Source organism: Solanum pennellii, chromosome 12 (assembly GCF_001406875.1).
Source record: "Solanum pennellii chromosome 12, SPENNV200".
NCBI classification, from domain to species: domain Eukaryota; kingdom Viridiplantae; phylum Streptophyta; class Magnoliopsida; order Solanales; family Solanaceae; genus Solanum; species Solanum pennellii.
The window spans coordinates 67,121,500-67,148,012 of NC_028648.1; the positions used below are offsets into that span (position 1 = coordinate 67,121,500).

General features: G+C 34.9%; 1 pseudogene; it reads right to left on the reverse strand.

Moving 5' to 3' along the window:
• Positions 1-9,225, reverse strand: part of LOC107006497 — a 22,544-nt pseudogene extending 13,319 nt beyond the window's left edge.
• Between the last annotated feature and the right edge of the window lie 17,288 nt (positions 9,226-26,513).

Consider the following 26,513-nt stretch of genomic DNA (forward strand, 5'->3'; position numbering starts at 1 on the left):
CCAAGTTCAGAGAGTCGATTTCAGTACCCAAATTTCAGAAGTCTAAGTCTTTTGGAACGAGACCCCCTCGACGGCCCGTCGTGCCCATGACGGTCCGTCGTGGGTTCCGTCGACTCACACAGTTTTTCCAGAAATAAAATCTGCTGCTCAAAACGACTAAATAGGTCGTTACAGGTAAGAAGGCAAAGATCGAAGATTCTAACTCAAGAGATTACGTGGTTATAGTTTAGTGTCAAAGTTAGTTCTTTTAATAGAAGTATTTACCTAGTTGTAATAGCTCATACTAATTCATGAGACTTTAGTGGATGTTGTTCTAGAATTATTATTGAGCTGTATTAATTTTTAGATTGTAGAGAATAGTTGTGTGTAGATTTATAACAAGGAGTTAGTTTGTCTTCTTCAAGATTCGTAAAATCCTTCCCTTCTCAAAACAAACTATCTCTAGAACTTCCATTGGATATCAAACTCAAAAACAACCTAGGGGATGGATTCTAATGGTTTCTTCTCTAACTTGCAGTGGGCTTCTCATGTATTATGGTAATCCTTGATCCTAAGTTAATCTTTCAGATAAGGAGTTCTTTCAAAGGTTTTTCAAAGAGAATTCATGATCAAATTCCATATCTTTCAATTTAGCCATGGGTTCATTTTCAAATTAATTTCAAACACATTCTAGTAATGAATTTATGATTAGCTACGGATTTTATGATGAATTTTAATCCAATTCCATGAAGAATCCGTGATCCGCCTAATTCCTCAAATTGGACTGTAATGTGGGTCTTGTGATCTTTCATAGATGATAATGAGTCTGTGATTTGATTATGTTCAATCGTCTGTTGTTATTGTTATCTATGTGAATTTGTTGTGAGTTGTTGGTAATTGATCAACGATGATCAAGGCTTTGAGAATTGGTAAGTTGACCTACTTCCTCTACTTAGTATAAATTGGATATTGAATTCTATATTTTGTTGTATGGTCCACATATGGTGGTAGAGTTCACATTCTTGTCATTTTCTATATGTTATTATCATGGCCTTGAAGGAGAATTTATGTATTATGAAGTGTCGTTATGATGATCACACATGTGAAGTTATATGCCTAGTCTTCTATTCTAGTTCATGATCTTGGGTGTATTGATAGTGTTATGAACATGTGAATGAAAATGTTAGGGTTCATTATAGACTATATGGTTAACATTGATGAAGTGATAATGATGAATGACACCTACCTATGTACCCCTATATGATTTTGTGGTCTTATATGCATGAGCGGGAACCTCCTATGCAAAGATTGAATATGTTCTTGTCTCCTATGATGTAATGTGAGTTTGTTTAGTCTATAGTCCTTAAAAATCTATATATGTGTGATTTAAGACTTGATGGATGATGTACAACATGTGTGTTGATCATTAGAGGTTGGCTTCCTCATTACCTTTTTGTTGCCATTAGGTGATATTGTTGACCAATTTACACACACTTCTCATGCATGATTATAATTATAATATATACTTGAAAGTATGAAAATATATGGGTGATATATCCATGTATATGAGTATGGATGCATGATTATGCTGTTAACATGAAGTATATGTTATGATGTCAAGTATATGAATGATGATGTATGAATATGAAGTGTCAAAATGTGTTTATGTGAAAAGTTTCCTCATAGATGAACATATACACACACATGAATGCATCAATCAAAATATTATAATAATCTAGTAAGTAGGGTCTTTTTGATGGTGTTTCTCAATTGTACTATAAACTAGACTATGCTAATAATATGCTGTGTCCGTGTGGAAGGATATTCTCACATGAGTTAGGTTTGTTGAAAGGAAATTCTCCTCATTAACCTAAGAGTTATGAATATGAGGGGTTAATATCCTAAAGTGTATTTTTATGAAATAATGTTAATAAAGGCTTTTTAAATAAAGGCAAGTTATCTTAGCACGGAGTGATCTTGAAAATGAGGGGTGCCCCTGCCTAAAAAGAAACGTATGTTCACCAATGTCATCATGAGGTTGAAACTACTATGCCAATTGGCATAAAGAGGGTTTCAATTGCAAATCTCCTAGTTCATTAACTATGTCGCCCCCATAGGATCTAGGATCTAGCAAGTTGATCGACCTAGATGCTAACATGATGTTCATGTTCTACATTGACAAGTAGAGAACGTCTTTTCAGTGTGGGGTTCCTCTACAGCGGATTCCATGTTTAAATAATATGGTCTTATGTTTGTTGAAGCAAAGTTTCCCTAAAGTAAAATGCAGAAAGAATGTAAGATAATGAACCCTAACTATGACTACCTAAGAAAGGTTGGTTAGTGTAGGTAGGGGTATAGGACTTTACCTTGCATTGAACAAGTAGATCTTGAAGGGAATTCTTGGTATGTGTTCTATTTGCATATGTATATGTCTCTTATGCATGACATTTAAGTTTTGACATACTTGTATGATAATATGCATGATGTTTGTGCTATTAACTTTATGATGAAGGTTTTACTCAATGTGTATGTAGTAGACTATACTTTTCATGTTGATATATGACGTATGTGGTATGTATTGTGGTCTCTTTGTGGGTTTACTTAGTATGTGTGAGGCTATAGGATTGACATTTACATTTCACTAGTAGGCTTATATTGGGATTATGAGTAAGGTTTTATGATATCTTAATGAAATGAATTTAAAAAATGTAATTGTTGACTATTGTCTCAATATGATGATATTGGAAGCATTGACTTGCATGTTTTCTAGGAATGAGTCTTATATGTGGTTCATGAAGTATGTTGGTTCTTATGTGAATTATGTATTTCATGATATTCTATGCTTCTATGAATTTATATGTTGAAGTTAGTGAAGATTTTATAAATGTTCACCTTGATGATGTTAAGGTGATACTTTATTATGTATGATAGAATGAGACAGTATTCATGAATTGCACCAAGTATTATTAAAGGGTTACTTCGGGGTAAAATAGTTAAGCTAAAAGAAAGGTTATGCTATGGAATTGATAAATGTGCCTTAAATGTAAATATATGGCTTTATGTGATATTATGATTATTTTACATGTCAATATGAAGTATGTGGACTATATTATTCTTAATGTATCAACATTCATGATGTTTTGCTAAAAGACATGATTCTTGGTTTCTAACTAAATATCCTCTTTAAATGCAAGATTTGCATGGTTGTCATACATGTGCATTCTAGTACATAGATAATTCTTCTTCATCTTTTACACAAAGTGTTGGTGCTGATGGCTAGAGGATGACTACTAAAGTGAAGAGCTCAGATATGTTTCCCATGTACAAAAAGGTATCCTTAAGATTCAGGATTTACGATGTCAAAATTATTTAAAAACATTTATGTAATAGCTAAGATGATTATTCTTTTTTGTTAAGGGTCGTGTCCCTATTCTACTTTATTGATGTTCAGTCTAAGATGACAAAGGAGGCTTAGAGTCTAAGTATGTATTATGATATTTTGTTATATATGAAGTGATGTTCTAGCATTTGATGTGCTATTAGAAGCTTTAAATGCTAAATTTATATGTTAATGCGATGAATAATGTCTATTGTCTTATATAAGACCTCAGAGAGGTCAAGTACATCATGTTATTTCTAGTGGGTGCTCCCCGGTCATGACTATATAATTTGAACGAATATGGCTCACAACTTGTATTTTTTAGGAATGGTAAATCTTATAATTTTTCATTCTAAAGGTGTGTCAAACATGGAGTCTCATTATGTCATGTGTTATTTATTATGTATGCTGAATTATTTACTTGGACCTTGAATAAGTTGTTTTATAACTACTAGTTTAATGGCTTTCTAAGTGGAATAAATAGTAGAATCATCTTGCTTATGAAATTGATACAATTATTTTTCAAATGATGAAATTTTTTTACTTATTATTGAATTCACGCCATGACATGTCCGAACTTGAGAACCATTGTTGGCCCAAAGCTAACCATTGGCCTGGCTCAACTCTAAGCCATTAATTACTCAACAACATCTGAACTAAAAAAGAAACTTTACTCAACTATATCAAAAGATTAAATTAGAACATTTTAGATATAAAACTTTAACTAGTCAAAAGAGGAAACAAAAGTTTAGAACAATGATAATTGAAAATGAAAAAAAACTCGTGAATTACTATTAAATATCTATGAAGACTCTAATACTATGAGGGATGTTAGGAAAAGACCTCTGATCATCCTAACAAAATGGAAATAATATGACAAAAATAAATGAGGGATCCTCCAGAAACAATGAGGCTCGCCAAAGCTAACTCAAACTGCTATGGTATCAACAAAGAACATGTTGATGACCTTGATCTCTTGTATCTTCATCATGATAAGAAACAAACCAAATGGAATCAATATATTAAATGTAGGAGCATGTAAGGGGAATACTAAACATAACATGAAAGATTTAACTTGGAAACATACAAATCTCAACTCTACTAAGTTCAACCTCAACTCATGGATTCTCAGCTAAATAAAGTATAACAACAACAATGAAGATGTAGTTCATAGAAACTCATGTTAATTAAAAATACAATAAAAAATCTGATTGTTTGTAAAGATAAGAAATAACTTTATCAGGGAGATTATATAACGGACAACCATCACTATGAGCTATGCGATTATACAACATCTCGCCCACACAACTAGAACAATCCTATACCTTTCCCGGGTATAGAACTCCAAAACTAAGTGGATCCACTATGTTATTCTTAAAAGACAATAAGGAATCATCTAAAAAGTATGACCCTTTCAACCACATTCACTATATAGTTATGAGGATTTTGAGTTGTATGAAGTCCTCCCCATATCAATGCTCAATATCTCTCCCAAAAATACACTCAAATCATATGTTTAAAAATATTTCCTAATCCTCAAGCTTAGATATTATCACTCTAAAGGTTCTATTAAAAAGGATTATACTCAAATACTCCTCATGAACACATTTGGACATCAATATTTCTTCTCATTTTAAATGTAAAAGAATTTACTCTTGGGAATGCTTACTCCCTATATATTCATTTAAAAAAATTTAAAACTCAAATCTCCTCATTCTCAAACTCAAGTACTCAATTCTTAAAAAAGGTTTTAAAGGAATGAAAAAGATTTCTCAAAATGACTTAAAAGAAATATCAGGACTTTACTCTAAATTGTACCTTAAGATTCTAATATGAATTAAAGTTTTATTATTCACGTTATGAGTGATCTGTTGATGTTAAAATGTAGTTTATAGTGGATAGAATCAAAATGTAAAGGTACTATTTAAAACAACGTAGATGAAATGAAAGAAAAAGGGTGGGGCAGGCGACCCCCTATAATATGTCCTCTTCTTATGTTTTAATCGTATGTTTTTCTTGACCATGGTTTGAGTATGGAAAGTAGTACTCATAATTACCTTCGAACCTAAACCTTTATGGAAAGAATTTAATATTTTTGCGATGAAATGAGCTACTCTATCTGAAATGATGGACACCAGAACTTCATGAATTTTAATTATCTCTTAAATATGCAATGTGGCTTAATTCTCTGCTGAATAATTAGTCTTTTCATGTAATAAATCGATTCATTTAGTCATAGGATCTACAATTACCCAATTGAATATGCTACCTACGTTACCGCTATAAGGAGTTACAAAATCCATATTTATCCTGTCCGTGTTCAATTTTAAAAGATAAATGATCGAATCCATACGATCGGGCCTCCTGTGTTTTACTTTGAATTGTGTGCAATTCGAGAACATAGAAACAGCTGTGAAATACATCTCTTCATACTACTCAACCAATAGGCTTCTCTCAAGTAAGATACATCTTTTTGGAACTGGGATAGATATTTCATCCCCCTTTAGTAAACACAATCTACCTTGATACCTCAACACACCATTCCGCCTTGTTCGAGAGCTACTGCTTTTTGCTTTTGAACATTTCCCTCAATTCGAGCAAAAAAGGGTCATGTTCTTTTTATTGCATCACTAGCGTCATTTGGACACTAGTGATGATTCATCCTATTCATCACCACTACTTCTCTTTCATTGGAATCTAATAACTAGAATCACAATTGCGTAAGTTTGTGCATGTTCTTGGCTATCTCATTCTTGACCTCCTCAACATGGGTGGTACTATCCATAGACAACCTGCCAAAGAATAAAAAACAACATTAGCCTTAGCTTAGCCTTACCTGGGTGATATATAATATTCATGTCATAATCCTTCAGTAACTCCAACAACCTCCTCTACTAAGATTCACCTCTTTTGGTCCGAAAAGATACTGAAGACTTTTGTGATTGGTGAACACATTTACAATTCTTAATGAGTATTTATATTTTTCAAAAAATGTGTTGTGAACAGTCACTCGATGCAATTAGTCGGGATCACCGGTAAACTCAGCAATCCCCCCTTCGGTATATCTCATTGCCAAGTTACTTTTTTGTTAAGTATTTTCATATTTTGTAGTATTGGACGAAATAGTAGTGCTTCTCAGAACTGTTCAACGACATGCTGACTGTTTTTTTCACCACCGTCTTGATCTTTTCCATCAGGGCTCAGCACACTGGAACATTTGGGTGAGGATAAGACCATTCACAGGATCGAGTAATAGCCTAGGTGATCCTCACGTATTCATTTCCTCATTCATTCAGGTACATTGTTCCTTTTTGCTTAGTTGCATTCAAGCTTTGCCTCCAAGTCTAAATACGTAAAACTCAAGTTTTTGTTTAATCAATTACTGAGAAAAAATATGCATTTGAGGAAATAAAATCTACAAAAATATATAGCCCTAATTTATTCCAAATCATGGACTCATCAACACCACCAACATATACTTTTCTTGTCTTGAATTAAAACTCAAGTTCTGTCATTCAAAAACGATATCTCAAATAGTGTTATATAAGACTCAATAATGAATTCACACAACTAGAATCAACTTACCCATGAAAGGATCAATTGTGCCCTCACACATTTAAGTTGTGACACATCATTATCAAAGATTTTCAATGTCACGATACTTTCATAAAATGAAAGTTCAAGATCAACAAAAGTGAGCAAATTCCCTCACATAAAGAATGATTCCATATTCACACACAATGCTTTACAGTTTAAAGTTTCTGAATAAACTTCAAAGGTCACGCTCACAAAGATGAATGAAATGCACGAATTAACCCATAGGTTTCCTCGTGTATTCCAATTAATCTTGTTTCAGTTCACTCAATATCAAAAAGTGATTTTGAAGGCTTGTAGAGGAGTTGAGTGCAAATTCATTGCCATTTAGGCTTAGTGACGTTTATCCTCATGAAATGTGGTGCTCACAACACTTCCTTTCATCCTCTTTCATCATTTTCTTCGTACTCATAAGTCATCTCATTATTCATTTTCATGGATTGTTCGGAATCCCCATAGCCTTTGTATTTTTAAAATTTAATTCCATTAGTTCTATTCTTTTATTTTTTTTGTATTGAAGGGTTTAATTTTACTAAACACCATGGGTTAAAGGAGAATTTTCTTGCACTGAATGATATTCCTTCTCTTTTCACCATGCCAACAACTTAGGCTTTTTGCCTAAGTCAATTATTCAATCAACCACAAATCAAGAGGATTATAGGTAGTGGATTAAGAAAGCTCATGTTTTCATCAAATTTAATCCAAAGAAAGGTAAGGCTGAAGGGGTAATCAAAAGGGGTTTGCACACTCAAAGGGTAGGCCAAAAAAAAGGTACATGTAAAACTGTTTCACACTTTGGAAAGGTGCGTAAGATCATATAATGAGATCACATAACTTCATCAACCGGACTAACGGGGAAAATTTTAGATGTCATCCTACATGGTTAACGATAAGCTCATCACGAAAGACATCGAAACAAAAATCAAACAAGCCTTCACACTTTTTCTAATATGCAATTTTCATAAAAAAAACTCTATTTGATTGTTTGTTAATCACAATGAGATGCTAAAAGTTCATATATTGTCTATGCAACTTCACTTGACCTCATTATAGCAGTACATTATTATGTGTTCGACTGTGATCACTATCCAAGTTCTCACTATTGATCAATTTGAGGCTCGAATTTCCCAAAAAAGGGCCACATTCAAGTATACACAAAGTGTAGCGGAGAACTTTTTTGGTTTTGGACAAGTCAAATCATTTACAGTAAGAGAATTAGGAACTACAAACTCAAACATCCACAAAAATAAGCATACAACATAATTTTAAATCATAACAACCCATATATATACACAAAACATCGAACTTCATTATTCACACAAAAGGTGAGCCTTGCCCGACAAAAAATAAAGTATTTTTCCTCAAAAGCAAATGAAATGAATGTATCCAAAAAGTGAGATAAAATAATATAGAGAGAGAGGTGAAGAGAGAATCATGTATAAAAAGTTGCTTAATGTGTCTGGGCATCATTGCCCGGTGGAGCAACTTGGATTGGGCATCATTACTCGTAGTCACTTAGGAAGTGCAAACTATATTAGACACAACAAAAGGGGTACTGTTAGGGATGTCTGCACACAAAAATCTACAATAATCTCCTAAGTCGCAACAAGGTATCTATATGGAACTCCCTAAACCCCTCTAAGGCCAGACAAATCTCTGTATATTCTCTCATCCTGAATCTCTATCTCCTTCTCATCGGTTTTAGAATTCAACCCACCAACTGAATCCTCCTTCCAATGTATATCTCCAATGGTAACTAAAGGAATCTCTTAAGTCTTAAGGGAGTTTAGATTATTTTTTACCTCTGGTAATAAAGTAATGTCGGTAGACTTCAAATAGTCTACGTCCTGTCTAAGGTGCGCTACCTCAACATCTACGCCAAAACCTCATAGGTCTGCCCATGCCCCTATTTTTATGTTGTGACCGTAGTTATAGGATACTAAACAGAAGCACATATGGGATCAATGTAGATACTATAGAATCTTCAATAATAAAGGGAGGTCCATATCCAGTGTGGTAACTCTCACGTCAGCTTACTGAGGAACATTCGCCATCTTCACGATTATCGCCTGAGTAATCTTGGGAATCTCATAGGGAGTGTATGCGCAAAGGACATATTAATAGTAACTAGAGACGGAAGTACCTAAAGTCCTAGAGGTCCGAGTAGGCAAAGTTTCCTTTGCAGGTATCAAGTCGACACTAAACTCAAGGGATGTGTCTATCAGTGTCTTCTTTCTCCTATAAGCCTCCTCTCTAGTATACTCGGCCCCCATATGCTGAATGGTAGTGGAGGATAAAGCGGTAACCTCAAAATATGTAGCACCATCCTAGGATACCTCAACACGTAAGCACAATTAAATTATTAGGACCGAGAAAGACAAAAAAGTTTGTCTTTGCGTATCTGTTATCGCAATCCCTTATGTCATCAGAAGTTCTAGGTTGATATGTCTCCTAAATATGATGGACCCAAGGCATGCCCGCCTTAGAATGGCAGAGAAAAGAATCATTCTGGGATGGCGTAATAGTGGTGCTGATAAAGACAACCCATAATCAAGCATCAATACTCAAATTCTTCTTCAAAAATAGGGGCGCTAGCTTTGATCCATATCGGGGTGGTATTATAACTTAAAAGTTGAAACCACCCCATTATATCATCCAAGGATTGATCAATTGGAAATCCATCATACAAGTGTATAGAGTGTAAATCTAAACCTTGTACAACATTAATTTACTCACTGTTGCACCTGTCCTCCTTTCAATGGACCATGACCGCCTTTACTGGTCTGAACTCATTGAGTTTCTTCTTGTTGCTGTAAACAAGATCATCGTAAGTTGTGTAACACTCACGGACCCAAGAGGGAATATAGGGGACTTGGGGCCTAGATGGACTTCTCGGACCTGTGGAATTTGAATGTCTCCCTTACATCTAAGTACTTCTCCTCCAAGCCTTCTATAGAAAACAACTTTTCCTCTAAGATGGTTCGTAAACCATCTCCTTTAAATTTTTTCAAATGCCTGGTAGGAGGAATGATAGGAATTGCACTGGTTGCATGAGGTGCTTTTGCTGACACTGAATATGGTTGATGGAGAGTTGGAGAAACTTTGGTAGATATGGAGTAAGGTCTAGCCCGAGACTTAGAACATCAGGTTGTAGCAAATGGTCATCGTTAGGCTCAAATAGCAGCCTACTAAAACATGGACCTCTTTCCCTTTCCTTGGTTAGTTGGTGGTGTTTCTTGTCTTCCCCTTCTTGGAGGATTTGATCCTTCTTCATTGATTGTAATACCATTCTCCTTTACAGGGTGGTCCATTTGTATTTGTCCTCGCCATTCCCTCAAAGTATTAAGAAAAACATAGAATTAACTTAATCACATTCATTGCAAATAATTTCTACAAAAGTTGGCTAAGTCACCAATCAACATTAGAGAGTCAATTCGGGCTCACCGAAAGTATTGATTTAATTATTATTGCAATTAGGCAAAGTGAATGTTCACTATGTTGATCTCAAACACCATTCGACAAGAAATGGTAGCTCGAGAAAGTTACAGTGCCAAAATATATTCAGGGGTGCAGACAAAGGGAAATAAAAAGACTTTCTGCGAGTCGCTGAGTGCCTATTGCGACACTAGGTTACTCACCAAAAGTTATAGAGTCCAACAAGACATACAACATTAAATTAAGGGGGAGATGGGGGAATTAGGCGAACTAGTGATAGGTTTGGTGAGCTCGACCAAGCTTGCCAAACGACCATACTTGTCTATTCTAAACCCTCCTTCACAAATTCAACCCCACAACCCTCGAAAATAACCAAAATCGAACAATAGTCAAATTCTCTCAAGACCCGAACACCTAGTATGTCGAAATCCTAGGAATTCTCCTAGTTTTGCATAAATTGACCAATTTATGAGTTTTACCCTTTAAAATGATTACATCCTTCCTATCATTGGGCAAATCACATAAATCAGCAGTAATAGGAACTTCCAAACTATACCTAAAATGCTAAAGAAAAACAATCATAGCCCAAAAAAATTTAATCCAATTTAAATAACAACAAGATGAGGGTTCATAAATTAGATGCATTACAACAAATTTGAAAAGATGCAACCGATAATATAACAATATGATGAGCCCAACACATAGAAATATGGTACGATCATTTGCAAATGAGTTCACAATTCGTATATATAATTCTGGGTTCAGAAAACTATCCTTTTATGCCAAATACGAAATACTCATATGCTAGGGGGAAATGTACTCCACTCCGGACACAAATTTTATGAATAAAATACTAATAGAATGCAAGAAAATTTCATAATACAAAGCTAATAAGAGTTTGAGTGGTTAAAAGGCGACGGAAATATACAGACGTTTTTGATTCTAAAGAATATATAGATGTAGTATCCTCGTTTTTTATTCTAATGAATATATAGACGTAGTCTTGATCATGTTGTTGGTATGTGGTGCTGGTTGATATTAATGTGTAGGGTTCTTTATTTCTAAATGTCGAATGAACCTATATTTTGTACATGTATGATTTTATGTGCTCCTTACGTGAAATAAAGAACGATATTGCATCATCTTGTGTCAGAAAATTCTAGTCTTGAGATGTAATGGTCGTTATGTGTATACCTATTGTTAAACGCGACTTAATGAAAATGCTAAGTGTTCATATGAGGCGGTCCGAAATTGCAACTAATGTGATGTTTGAATTATGTAATAAGGTTGGCTAAAAAGATCTTCATGAAATCATATTTGAGTGAATGCTTGGCTTATGTCAATAAAATGGTTAACAATACATTGTCCAAAAAGTTGAATGAAATTGGCTATAATGTTATCTTTAGATAATTACAATATTGGCTAATGGTTAATACATACCAAATTAAACATGAACGAATGTAAATTCGGCTTATGCCAATAAAGATGATTATGAAATATTTTCCAATTTTTTTAGGCCAATACTAATTTTATACCAATCCTATACAGCCAATGTAATGAAATGATAAAATAAGAACATCTAAAGTAATTCAATGAATCCATATCCAAGGGCATGCCACTAATTAGGACAATTCCCAACATACCCTAATCAAATGAACTACGAACATATGTAACTAATTGAATGAAGTTATCATCATCCATACACGATGATATGAAGTTACAAAATGAACGTAAGCTAGTAAAGTGAGTATTAACATAATCAAATATGTCAATGTTATGAAAGTAACCAGAATGAGGTGTTAAAGAAAGTGAGACAAGCCTTACTTACACCTAAGATACCATGTTAATATACACACGGAAAAGAGTGTTAGAAAGTGTGAGAAAAGTCTTATTAGCACCAAAGATGTTATGCAAGGATAATTTTCATATTATCAATGTAAATAAAGGGATGACAAGTCGTCTATAGATTAAGTAAACCTCAATCTAGAAGACAACTTCCATAATATTTGAGTCAACTCTAAAAGATAAGAAGATAAATAAACTGAGAAAAACACTGGTAGACTAGCTATGAGTTTGTGATTGCACGTGTAAGTCTCATGAGATGAGGCTACCATCTAGGTGGATAAGTAGTCTCCATATGTCTTCTAGTCTTTGAACTATGTCTAGCCAACATGGGAACTAGCCTATGGTTTCCACTTAAGAGAGCTAGGTATGTTTCGATCTAACCTTGACCATTGAGATCACCTCTTGTTGGTGTGGGGAAGACACTGGATTTCATGTTTAGCTCACATGGTCTATGTCGGTTAATGCTCAAAAGAATATTGTTCGTTCACTATAGCTGTGAGCCACCCCTTTCGGTGTGGGGTAAACCCTTGAGATGGATTCACCTTAGCCGGCGAATCACTCCTTTTCGGTGTGGGGCATACATTGTATATCATGTTAGCTCAAATGATCTAGATTAATTATGATCGGTGAATAATCTCTTTTCGGTGTGGAGAAGACACTGGATTTCATGTTAGCTCGCATGATCGTAATTGTAAAGATGTTTCTAAGAAAGGAAGAAAGAAATAAGAAGGAACATATGTTCAAAGTGAGCAATGAAAGTAAGATCTTATGAATATCAATCGTCAGTGTTGATACCAACGAAGTCTTCAACAAATAATGGGCTAACACAAATAAAATTTTCTTATAATGACTTCTTATATTATGCCAATAAAGGAGAGTAAAATGCAATATCTAATCAATGCTTCATAACTTCCATTATATGAAAATGATCAAATAAGTGGCATAGCCAATAGAGACTGGCTTATGAAGTGTTTCTGCCCAACGAATACAAAAGGTAATGAATGACTTGTTGTAAAAATAGTGAAATTATTCCCTTAGTCCTTTGGTTACTCACTTGATTCATTGTGAGTATGGGACTAAAATAAATAAATGCACTTTTAAGTAAAACATTGGATCAAAGAAATCATTGAACTACACAACAACAATAAGAAAAAGATTAAAAATAAACTAAGTACAAAAGGGAGAGCTCTCGGGTTCAAGGCAATCAAATTTTCAAATGTTCGCTAAAGTTGTTATAAAATTATGTGGATGAGTCTAATATCTTGTGATCAAATAGAAAATGAATTGTGTGCTTTGAATGAATTAAGATACATCATATTCATATCACAATTCACAACTAACGAATTAGGAGAGTCTAGTGACATCACTTTCCAGAAATTGCATGTTGTATAGGAAGAGCTTTCCTTGATCATGCATAGCCTTATGTGTATATGTGCATACACCCATACTTATTACAAGTGTGTACTAACCGTATAAAATTACAATTTACATAGTTGAAGGTCAGAGAGCCGATTGAAGACTTAATGCAGCGGTTTGGACTCAGCGATCACTTGACCATTTTGTAGGTCCTCTCTAGTTCGAGGATGCTACTTATATCTTCATAGCCTAGTATTTAGACTTATCTAGAGGATGTTGTCCCTAGCGTTTCTTTATGATGTTTTCATTTTGAATTTTTTGTAATAAGGCCATTTTGGAAAACTTTTAGTGATATATATTGATTCTCCCTTTTGAATTGTGTAATCCATTGTAGATCGTTGTTTAGTTGAGCTTATAGTATATGAATTCATGAAAGATTATATGAAGTATATGTACACTTCATAAATGTTTAAAATTTATAATTTTCCCCAAATTTAACTATATGAATGTGATGAATGCTAAGAAGAGGCTTGTCTACGACCTCTGAGAGGTCAACCATGCCGGTTGCATTCGGATTCCGGAATCTGGGTGTGACAAACTTGGTATAAGTGCAAGAGGTTAAAATACCTAGAAAATAAAACTAAAAAAAACCACGTTACGTAGTTTCTTACTTATGGTTTTGAAGAGCGCCATAATTAAGACTTAGAGACTATATAAAGTTAGGAAATTTCCCTTCTTATACTCTTTATCGTGCTGTGTAGAGTTATGACATATTATGTCATTTTAGTATCTCACTCTCTTCTTTTGTATGCATGTAGAACAATGCACATGAGGAGAAATGCAGGCATGAGAGTTGGAGAAGCAGATGCTGGGGGAAAACATGTTACCCCTAAATCCACCGCTGCCGGAGTGCAAGTGCCTGTCAACCCAGCTGCGATGGCGAATGGAGATGTGAGAGATACACTAGTGCAGATGGCCCAAGCCATCACCACTCTGGCACAGGCTATCAAAGCCCAGGACACTACAGAGGGTGCTCCTAGGGAGAACCCACATGCTAGAACCATAGCTAGCAGACTGAGGTATTTCACCAAGATGAACCTCCAGTCTACTTTGGGTCCAAGACAAATGAAGATACCCAAGAGTTTGTGGATGAGGTGTTTAAGATTCTCAATATCATGGGAGTGAATCAAAAAGAGAAGGCTGAGTTGGATACATATCAACTCAAAGATGTGGCTCAGGTGTGGAACAAAATGTGAGCAGATGGCCGACCACCAGAAGCAGTTCCCATAACTTGGGACACTCTCAAGACTGCATTTATGGAGAGATTCTTTCCCAAAGAACAACGAGAAGCCAATGTTGAAGAGTTCTTCATTCTGAGATAGGGAGGTATGTTGGTCAAGGAGTATTCCTTGAAATTCGTTAAACTCTCAAAGTATGCTTCTCCTATGGTGGCAAATAGCAGGGATGAAATGAGCCAGTTTGTGACTGGCATGTCGGAGGATCTAGTGAAAGATTGTCAGGAAACAATTTTGCATGATAAAATGTACTTGGGAAAATTAATGGTGCATGCTCAGCAAGTGGAGGAGCGCTTTCCATAAAGGAGAGTTCAGGAAGGAAAGAAGCCTTAGCCCGCAGATCACACTGAATCTATCACTTGTAGGGGCTCATTTGGTGTCAAGAACAGGCCTATGTTCAAGAAGTACTCAGGTAATTCTACTCCTCCTAGAAATTTGAATGCCAAAGTGAAGAAGTCTTCCCCCCCAAAAGGGAACTGATAGCAATGCCCAATGTAGCAGCAAGTCGTGTGGTAAATGTGGTCGTATGCATAGAGGTGAGTGCCTAGTAGGTACTAATAGCTGCTAAGGGTGCGGCAAGAGTGGAAATATTGTCAGGGACTGCGCAAAGATGAGGAATCAGGCCTACTGCTGCAGCTGAACCTCCCAAGAGGAACAAATTCTATGCATTGAAAGGTAGGGAGGAGTAAGAGAAGTCAGCTGATCTGTTCACTTGTAAGTTGCATGTCTTTTCTTTTCCTATGTCTACATTGTTTGATCTAAGATCTACTTTGTCATTTGTTACTCCTTTAGTAGCTAGTAAGTTTGACTTGCTTCCTGGGATCTTGCATGAGCCTTTCATAGTTTGTACTCCCATAGGATATGACATTAGAGATGAAAAAGTATATAAAGAGTGCCCAATTAATATTCATGATAGAGTCATCCATGCTGACCCTATAGAATTAGAAATGCTTCATTTTGATATAATCTTGGGTATGGATTGGCTTCATAAGTGTTATGCTACAATAGACTGTCGAAACAGGGTAGCGAGGTTTTAGTTTCCAAATGAATTTGAGCTGGAATGGGAAGGGCATTGTTCAAATGCCACAAGCCAAATAATTTCCAACCTCAAAGCAAATAAGATGTTGTTTAAGGGGTATTTATACTACTTAGTCAGAGTTAATGACTTAGAGGATGAGGTTCCTTCCCTAGACTATGTGCCCATACTGAATGAGTTCAAAGATGTCTTTCCAGAGGATTTACCAGGAATCTCTCCTGAACACGAAGTTGAATTTTGTATTGACTGAGATCCCAACACCAAACAAATTTCTATTCCTCCCTATAGAATGTCTCTAGCTGAACTCAAAGAGTTGAAGTTGCAGTTATTACAAGATCTACTTGATAAGGGCTTCATCCAGCCGAGCATATCCCCATGGGGCGCTCTAATGTTTTTCATTAAGAAAAAGTATGGAACTCTTAGAATGTGTAATGATTATCGGCAACTCAACAAAGTCACAATAAAGAATAAATACCCTACTCATGATCTTGAGTAGCTGTTGTGGTCTTTGCATTTAAACTTTTGAGACATTATTTATATGGTGTACATGTTGATGTATTTACTGACCTAAAAAGTCTGCAGTATGTCCTTACGCAGATATAGTTAAATCTTCGTCGGAGGAGGTAGCTGGAGATGCGTAAAGATTATTACATTTTTCATTATCACCCAGGTAAGGCCAATGTAATGGTTGATGCTTTGAGCCATTTGAGAATGGGTAGTGTGGCTCATATTGATGATGAGAAGAAGGAGTTGGTTAAAGAGGTACACGAATTGGCTAGATGTGGTGTACGGATTGTAGATACACCAAGTGGAGATATTTCAACTCATTCCTGTTCTATATCCTCATTTGTTGTAGGTGTCAAAGCTAAGCAGCATCTCGACCCAGTACCCATGGTGTTGAAAGACTCAGTTTTAAATAAGCTGAATGAATCACTCTCTCTAGGGGAGGATGTTGTACTACGATATCAGAGCATATTATGTGTTCCCAATATAGATTGTTTGAGGCCTAATATTATTTCAGAATCTCATTGATCAAAATATTCTATTCATTCAGGTTCTACCAAAATATATCATGATCTCAAGGATATCTATTGGTGGTAAGGTATGAAGAGAGATATATCTAAGTTTGTGGAGGAGTGTTCCAATTGCAAATAGGTTAAGGCCGAACACCTTAAGCCTTGGGGTCTTACGCAGTCTATTGTGATACCAACATGAGAGTGGGAGGCTATTAATGTGGATTTTGCAGTTCTGCCCATGATAAGGAAACTACATGATTCTATTTGGGTTGTGGTTGACTGGATGACTAATTTTGCACACTTCATACCTCTAAAGTCTACTTACAATGACAAAGATTATGCCAAGTTGTATATTTATGAGATAATGATGTGGCATGGGATCCCGTTATCTATAAATTCTTATAGGGGATCCCATTTTACTTCTCATTTTTGGAGTTCTTTCCAAAAGAATATTGGTACACAGGTAAAGCTCAATATTTCTTTTCATCCCCAAACGGATGGACAAGCAGAGCAAACTTTTCAGACCCTTGAAGACATGTTGAGAGCATGTGTTATGGACTTCAAGGGGAATTGGGATTACCACTTGCCACTGATTGAGTTCTCCCATAATATGAACTATTATTCAAGCATTGGGATTGCACCTCTTAAGGAAATATATGGCAGGAGATGTAGGTATCTAGTGTGCTAGTTTGAGGTAGGAGAGTGTTCCACGCTTGGTGCAGATATCATACATGAGGCTGTGGAGAAGGTGAGAATTATCAGGGATAGATTGGCTACTGCTTACAGTCGTCAAAAATCCTATGCAGACAAAAGAACCAGAACCTTTAAATTTGAGGTGGGTGATCAAGTCTACTTAAAGATGTCACACATGAAAGTGGTGATGAGATTTGGTAAGAAAGGGAAGTTTAGTCCAAGGTAAATAGGTCCTTATGAGAGCTTACAACGAGTAGGAAATGTTGCCTACGAACTGAAATTGACCCAGGACATGGCTTCTGTGCATTCAATGTTCACGTTTAAATGCTTAAGAATTGTATAGGTGATCCATCATCAATCCTACCTATTGAGGGTTTAGGAGTTGATGAGACCTTTCTTATGAAGAGGTTCCAGTTGAAATATTAGATCGCCAAGTGAAGCGGATGAGGAATAAGGATGTTTCAACCGTGAAGATATTATAGAGGAACCACCTTGTTTAGGGAGCAACATAGGAGGGTAAGGCCGACATGAGATCCCTTTACCCTCAACTTGTTCAGTTCAGGAGGTTAGTATACTCTTCCTAAGTCTTATTTTTGTTTAAGAAACTCTATGTTTTAGTGCATTAGTCGGTTTTCATTTTTTTAAGTCCACAATCGTATGTCTTATACTTTCACTATATGAGTTAAAATGAGTTCACACTTGCATTCATGTTGCTGTTTTTGCATAGCGTAGGAATGATTTTGTGTTGCATGAGTTTTGATGTGCATTAAGTTAAGTGTAATTGAGAATGAAGTTCCTCAATCTCAAATATGAAGCTTCTGCTAAGGTTGAGTAATAAGCATTTTCGAGAGTAAGTGTGAATCAGAAACTCACAAAGAGTAAAGTCTCAAGTATGTTATGGTGTTTTCGAAAATTACCCTCTTTGATTTAAGATGATGTATAGTGTCATTCGGGGACGAATGTTCCTAAGGGGTGGGGGATAATGTAACATTAAAGAAAATGTACCCTTCTATTGAAGGGCCTAATAAGTTTTAAGAATAGGTAATGGGGGTAAATAGGCATTCCAATGGCCAATATTTATAAAATATTGGGCATATTAGAAAATATTGGCTTAAAGGGTGTAAGCCAATTTTCTAACATTAGTAAGATTGTTTGAGAAATGTACATGCAATAAAGACCCTAAGCTAATAATCATGTTTCATAATAGTAACACATTAGGAACTAGGCATCCAAGTGTCAATCCTAGTACCATAGCACATGACCATTTAAAATGATCATGTAGATTAAGAAGTGCCCAAGGATATAGTGAGTATCCTTGGGCTAATAATTAAACATTCCAAATGAACCATCAAGAACAGTTACTTAGGAAAGTACAAGCAACCCATGTGCAAGCCCATGGGGAGAAACGACCAAGGAGGGGACCACCCTAATCGAATTTGGTTAGGGTAGTTAGGGGGCAGGTGTGCACATGGGTTCACCCATGTGAGGCCTAGCTCTCTAACTAATTCTAGACTCTAACCTACGGACTTAACTAACTAACTAACCTAGGACAATCAAAAATAAATTATCTAGTACACCCGACAACCTAAGACTTAATTGGGTGACACTAACCTAGTAACTAGTTAAAGAGACAACCCAGTACCTAACCTAAGATGGTCCAAAGGGTTAGTTATGGTTCCAATGACTTAGGGGTACTTTAGTAATTAACCTAGGTACCTTAATCAATTAAATTATCCATTTAATTTATTAATTTAAAGGGTAAAAATGAAATTCTTAGAAAAAATTTCAGATTTGCCTAAGTGTTGTGTTTTCCAAGTTCTAGTCAATCTAGGAGGGCTTTTTTTAGTAATTAATTAATTTATTTATTATTTTACTAAATTATCTAAGTTGAATGAGTCAATATCAGTCACTAAACCTAAAGACTCACAATTAAACACTTACAAATCACTTTGCTTAAACAGTAAAAAAAGGCAGAAAGTTCATCGACTCTCTAGGGTGAATTCAAGGTGTTCTTCAAGGTTTCGTACAAGGTGGTCTTCGTAGATTAAGTTATACATAAGGTATGGGTTTATATCCTGGAATTCTTTCTCTAATAGTATTTTCCATTGTCTTGAATCTATGAAATCTTGAAACTAGGGTTGTTTCCAAGGTTCTTGTTGAACGTCCTTCTTCCCTAGTATCCTCGTTTTCAATTCCAATGAATATATAGACGTAGTCTTGATCATGTTTTTTTGTATATGGTGCTTGTTTATATTAATGTGTACGGTTCTTGATTTCTAAATATCGAATGAACCAATATTTTGTAAATGTATGATTTTATTATCTCCTTACGTGATATAGAGAATGATGTTGCATCATCTTGTGTCCGAAAATGCTAGTCTTGAGATGTTACGGTCATGATGTGTAAACCTACTGTTAAATGCAACTTGATGAAAATGTTATGTTCATTAAAATTTTCATATGAGGATGTCCAAAATTGCTACTAATGTGATGTTTGAACTATGTTATAAGGTTGGCTAAAAAGATCACCATGAAATCATATTTTAGTTAATGTTTGGCTTATGCCAAAAAAAAGGCTAACAATACATTGTCAATAAGTTTAATGAAATTGACTATAATGTTATCTTTAAATAACAAAAATATTGGCTAATGGTTAATACATATCAAACTAAACATGAACGAATGTAAATTTGGTTTATGCGAATAAAGATGATTATGAAATCTTTTTCAGTTTATTTAAGCCAATACTAATTTATATGTCAATCATATATAGATAATGTAATGAAAATATAAAATAAGAACATCTAAGGTAATTCAATGAATCCATACCCAAGAACATGTCAATCATTGGGACGAGTCCCAACATACCCCAAACAAATGAAGTATGAACTTATGTAACTCATGGAATGAAGTTCTCATCGTCCATAGAAGATGATATGAAGCTATAAAATGAAAATAAGCAAGTAAAGTGAATATTAACACAATTAAATATGTCTAAGTTAAGAAAGTGACCATAATGAGATGTTAAAGGAAGTGACACAAGCCTCACATACAAGTAAGATACCATGTTAAGATACTCAGGAAAAAGGGTGTTAGAATGTGTTAGACAAGTCTCATTAACACCAAAGATGTTATGTAAGGACAATTCACATTTCAATAATGTATAGAAAGGTATGAAAAGTCATAAATTGAGTAAATAAATCTTAATCTAGAAGCCAGCATCCATAATGTTTGAGTTAACTCTAAAAGATAAGAAGATAAATAAAGTGAGAAAATCATGGATAGACTAGTTATGAGCTTGTGCTTTCATGTGTATGTCTCATGAGATGAGGCTACCACCGAGGTGGATAAATAGTCTCCATATGTCTCATAGTCTTTGACATATGTCTATCCAACATGGTAAATAGTCTGTGGTTTCCACCTAAGAGAGCTAAGTATGTTTCGATCTCACCTTGGCCAGTGAAATCACCTCTTTTTAATGTGGGAAGCACTGGATTTCATGTTTAGCTCACATCATCTATGTAGGTTAATGCTCAAAATAATGTTCTTATTCACTATAGACGTGAACCACCCCTTTCGGAGTGGGGTAAACACTTTACATGGATTCACCTTAGCCGTGAATCACCCCTTTTCAGTGTGGGGCAGACACTAGAATTCATGTTAGATCACATGATATAGATTCATTTTATATGGTGAATCACCTCTTTTCGGTGTGGGCAATACACTGGATTTCATTTTCGCTCGCATGATCTTAATTCTAAAGATGTCTCTAAGAAATCAAGAAATAAGAAAGAAGGAACATATGTTCAAAGTGAGCTATGCAAGTAAGAGCATATGAATATCAATCGTCAATGTTGATTCCAAAGAAGTTTTCAGCAAATCATGGGAAAAGACAAATAAAATTGGCTTACAATGACTTCTTACATCATGTCAATAAAGGGGAGTAAAATGTATTATCTAATCAATGCTTCATAACTTCCGTAATATGAAAATTATGAAATAAGTGGCATAGCCAATAGAGACAAGCTTATGAAGTGTTTCTGCCCTTGGGTTACTCACTTGATTCACTATGGTTATGGGACTACAATGATCATTGCACTTGTAAGTAAAACATAGGATCAAATAAATCATTGAACTACACAACAACAAGAAGAAAAAGACTGAAAAATAAACTAAGTAAAAAAGGAAGAGCTCTCGGGTTAAAAGGGATCAAATTTTCAAATCTCTGCTCGAGTTGTTCTAAAATTATGCTGATGAGTCTAATGTCTTGTGATCACATAGAAAATGAATAGTGTTCTTTGAATGCATTAAAATACATAATATTCATACCACAATTTACAACTAAGGAATTAGGTATGTTTGAGGACTTCACTTTCCAAAAATGGCATGTTGTATAAGAAGAGCTTTACTTGATCATGCATATCCTTATGTGTATGTGTGAATACACACATACTTAATACAAGTGTTACTAAACCTATGCAATTACATTTTTTATAGGTGCAGGTCAGAGAGCAGATTGAAGACTCATTGCGGCACTTTGGACTCAACTATCTCCAGACCATTTGGTAGGTCCTCTCTAGTTCGAGGATGCTACGTCTATCTTCATAGCCTAGTATTTATACATAGCTAGAGTATATTATCACTAGCATTACTTTAAGATGATTTCATTTTTAAGTTTTTGTATTAAGGCTGTTTTGGATAATTTATTATGATATATGTTGATTCTCCCTTCTGAATTTTATAATCCATTATAGATGGTTGATTAGTTGAGCTTATAGTGTATGAATTCATGAAATAATATATGAAGTATATGTACATTTCATTAATATTTAAATTTTTTAAATTTTCTGAAAATTTAACAACATGATTGTGATGAATGTTTAGAAGAGGCTTGTCTGCGACCTCTAAGAGGTCAAAGAGTCCGATTGTATTCGTATTCCAGAATTCGGTTGTGACATGAACATCCTCATTCACGTTTTATTGTTTAGATATACCTTAATGTCACTAGGTGACCCCTTTTTCTTTGTTGGGTATAGATGAGGCAACTCATAAGTCATTCGGTTCTGAAACAAGTGAAGTGATTTATAGTGAGAACCAACCATTTTATTAGAACTTCAATACTCTACTTCATGTCTTCTATCACTCTATATTGCTTAGTTATGTTTTGGAGAATGAAAAATAGTGTGTATTCGACATGTCTATTTCTACCTTTTCTGATGTACTTGACTTCTACTTTTAGTTTATTCTTCGACAATCCACGTAGCTTGGCTAGTAGCGGGATAAAATAGGGGTCCCTTTCGATTTTACCATAAGTCTCAGTCAATTTAACATTATTTCCATCACCCATGTTCGAAATACTTGCTCAAAAAAGCAGCATAAAGAAAAACAAAATTAAAAATAAGTTAAGTATTATTACTAACTAGAACAAAATTAACTTAACTATAAATTCTCAAGTATCACAATTCCCCGGCGCCGACTCCATTTTCATTGAATAAATTATAGAATGCTTCATCCAATTTGAAGTGTTGGTGATCGTTGATCAGTATAATAACCCAACCAAGGGTTGCGGTCAAGTCCTAAGGGAGCAATTTTTGACAATTAACATCCATGTATAAATTAGTTTGAGCTAGTCATAGCTAAAAGACATTATCGAGTAAAAACATATTAAACTCAAGGGGGGAAACAAGTTTAAATAATCAAATAGGTTTTGTATAACTTATTTTCAACATAAAATAATAACATAATAGATATATGAGTATGAAGACATGATACTTGGGATGTGATAGGAATCTGAGCTGAAAGAAACAACTGGCACATGCTATTGATAGTAAATCGATGTGAATTTGCAACTAAGCTAGACTTTAGTGAGGTTAAATTATCTCTCGAGTAATTTACCCTGAATCAATCAAGTTTCTCTCAAAAAATGAGACACCAAAATTATGCTCAAATTCTCCTTAGCGTATTCACACTCTCTAGCTAAATGTGTGGGAGATGGTTTAGGGTTTACTCTCTCAAGCTGAACCTACAACAACCCAAAAACCACTAGCTATCGATTTAATATTTTTGGTCTTAAGACCTCTCTCTCAAGCAAGACAAACACACGAAGCTGAAATCATATTTGAAACTACAATTCCATTATGTTCATACAAAACTCGTGAACAAAATCACAGTTGAACAACAAAATCCTTATTAATTAGAAAGAACCAACAATAAATTCAACTCATAGTCACATAATCACACTCCTAGGTTTTGGGTTTTAGGTATGCATGATAAAGAAATAAAATCAACACCAAAAAATGTTTTCATCAATTGGATACGATAGAAAATGTTTTTACATTCTTCAAAGATGAAGATTGTTCAATACCCACTTCCAATTTCATGGGATTGGAAACCTTCAAATCATCAATGTTCTAGAACAAAGTCTCCCAAAAACACTAAGAACGAAAACTAGAAAATATCTTAAAAATAGAGTCTGAAGTTTATAACTTATGTTAAAGACTTAAAAAAAATTTGTAAAGATTATTTATAGTCTTTAAAAATTTCTGTTGTGAAGGATAATTCGCTGCCGTTAGTCCGGATCATCGATCAACTCGATGATCCGCTGTTTTCATCAACTCGACGATGCGCTGTTGTGAAAGATAACTCGGTGTAGAACTATTCGGTGACAGGTTGACTACTTCTTTTCATTGTCGAATTTATCCTTTTAATCATGTCTCAGTACGTTGTAATATTAGGCAAGGATGGGTCCTTTCGTCGACTCACCTAATGGCTTAGGCGATCTTCAGGCCTTAGTTTCTTCATTCTGTCAGATGCCATATTTCTTTTTGCTTAATTCTGTCTATGCTTTGTCTCCAAGTGTAAATACCTTAAACCTAAGGTTTTTAATCAGTTACTAAGACATTGGAGGACACAAAATCTAAAAAAATATATGAGGTGTTCCTGTTATGATATTATGAACTAAGAATTCAATTATGCTTATATTATTCCTCTGTTGAAGACTATTCCTATTACTATGTTATTGTTTATTATTCTTGTAACTTATGTTTTAAAAATTATGTGTAATGATTGTGGCATATATCTTATGATTGAGTTACCTTTATGTTATTCTAGCTATCATATCAAGTAAGTTTTGTACTAACGAATATTCTTCCCAACATTCTATTGGAATGTAAGGTCCAGCAATATTGAGTTCCATTCCCATGTCTATGTTTCTTGTAGTACGAGGAGTTGAATACTTGGTAAATCCTGTGTACTAAAGACATATTCATGTTTTTTAGATGGATAGAGATAAACTGTTTAGACTAACAGTTGATTTTATAAGAAATTTGATCGTATGGAATTGTTTTTTTATTTTTTGCACTTCTCTATTATCTTATGTTATGATATGCTAAGTGTCTTACATGGAGTCCTTCGGGGTTCTAGCTGTCATATTGTATTTAGGTTGTACTCCTTGGTCATGAAACCGTCGGTAATCAAAGCACATGGTTTAGAATGGTTCTAGGATGTCTATAGCCAAGTCAGGTAGATTCGTCTTCATGAGTGTGAAGTGTGTCACTTTATGAATGAGAGGTTGTTTGATGTTTTGGAAATATCATATATTCCCTTCATCGTGCCACAAAATTTTGCTCTATTTTGTCTTTTTCCTAATATGTTGCCCTATTGTTTTGAGGTATGGCTAATCCAAATACAAATGCTAGGAGGAATGAGGAAGGCAATGAGAAGCAAGAGGTACCTCTCCAAGATCTTACCAAAGCTCCAGTTGACCCTATAGGGGATAATGTGACTAATGCGAGATTAGGTTGGCTATCCAAATGTTGTCTCAAGTCATGATGACTAAAGTCAATAAGGAAGTGATTTCCCCGGTTATACATAATGTGAATTTCTACGAGCTTAAGAGTTAGGGATTTTAAGAGGATTAACCGTCTAGAGTTTTATGACTTAAGAATGGATGAGGATACTTGAGAGTTTATAAATGATGTTTATAAATTGCTAAATATTATGGGGTGACCTCTATAGATAATAAGGATTTATCTACTTTCCAAGTGAGTTTTTTAGCATGAAGATGGTATGATCAATGAAAGAGTTTAGACTAGTAGGAGCGGGTCCCATTGAGTGGGAGGTATATAAGATGGAATTTCTTAATAGATTCTTTTCTTTAGATGTGAGGGAGGCTAAGATGAAATAATTCATTGACCTTAATCAAAGTAGCATGATTGTTAAGGAGTATGCCTTGAACTTTTCCCAAGTATCCAAGTATGCTCCAGCGATAGTTGCGGATCCGATAGCGAAGATGAATAAGTTTATGATTGGAGTGTCTGACTTAGTAGCAAAAGAATGTCATAGAACAATGATCATTGGTGATATGAATATCTCATGTCTTATAGAGCATGCCGAAAAAAAAGAAAAATCAAATCTCAAGGATAAGAATAGATAGGTGAAACGACCTAGGACCGGTGATGTTAGTTTCTCCAATTTCATGTTTGATGGGAAAGGTACCTAAGGTCAAACAAAGGTATTCCAGAAAAATATTCCCACAATACCCTTAGTTTTAACAAAGACAAAGGTGGTGGGTCTCCATTACCTAAACCTACTTGCACCAAGTATGATGATATTCACCATGAAAGGTGTCTAGCCGGTATAGATGGTTATTATTATAGTGTTAAAAGTTTGCACAAAATGAGAGATTTCCTGGTGCTTAAGGCTTAGGAAGAGAGGATAAGCAATTTTTCACTAGTGGTTTATTTAGGATTATCCAAAAAAGAATTGGTTCAATGCTCTTGAAGCTAGATATGATATAGAATAACCTCTAAATGTTGATACAAAAATGTGTATTATGTTTTAATATATTTCGATATTGTTTGTCTTTTGTGACTCTATATATTAGA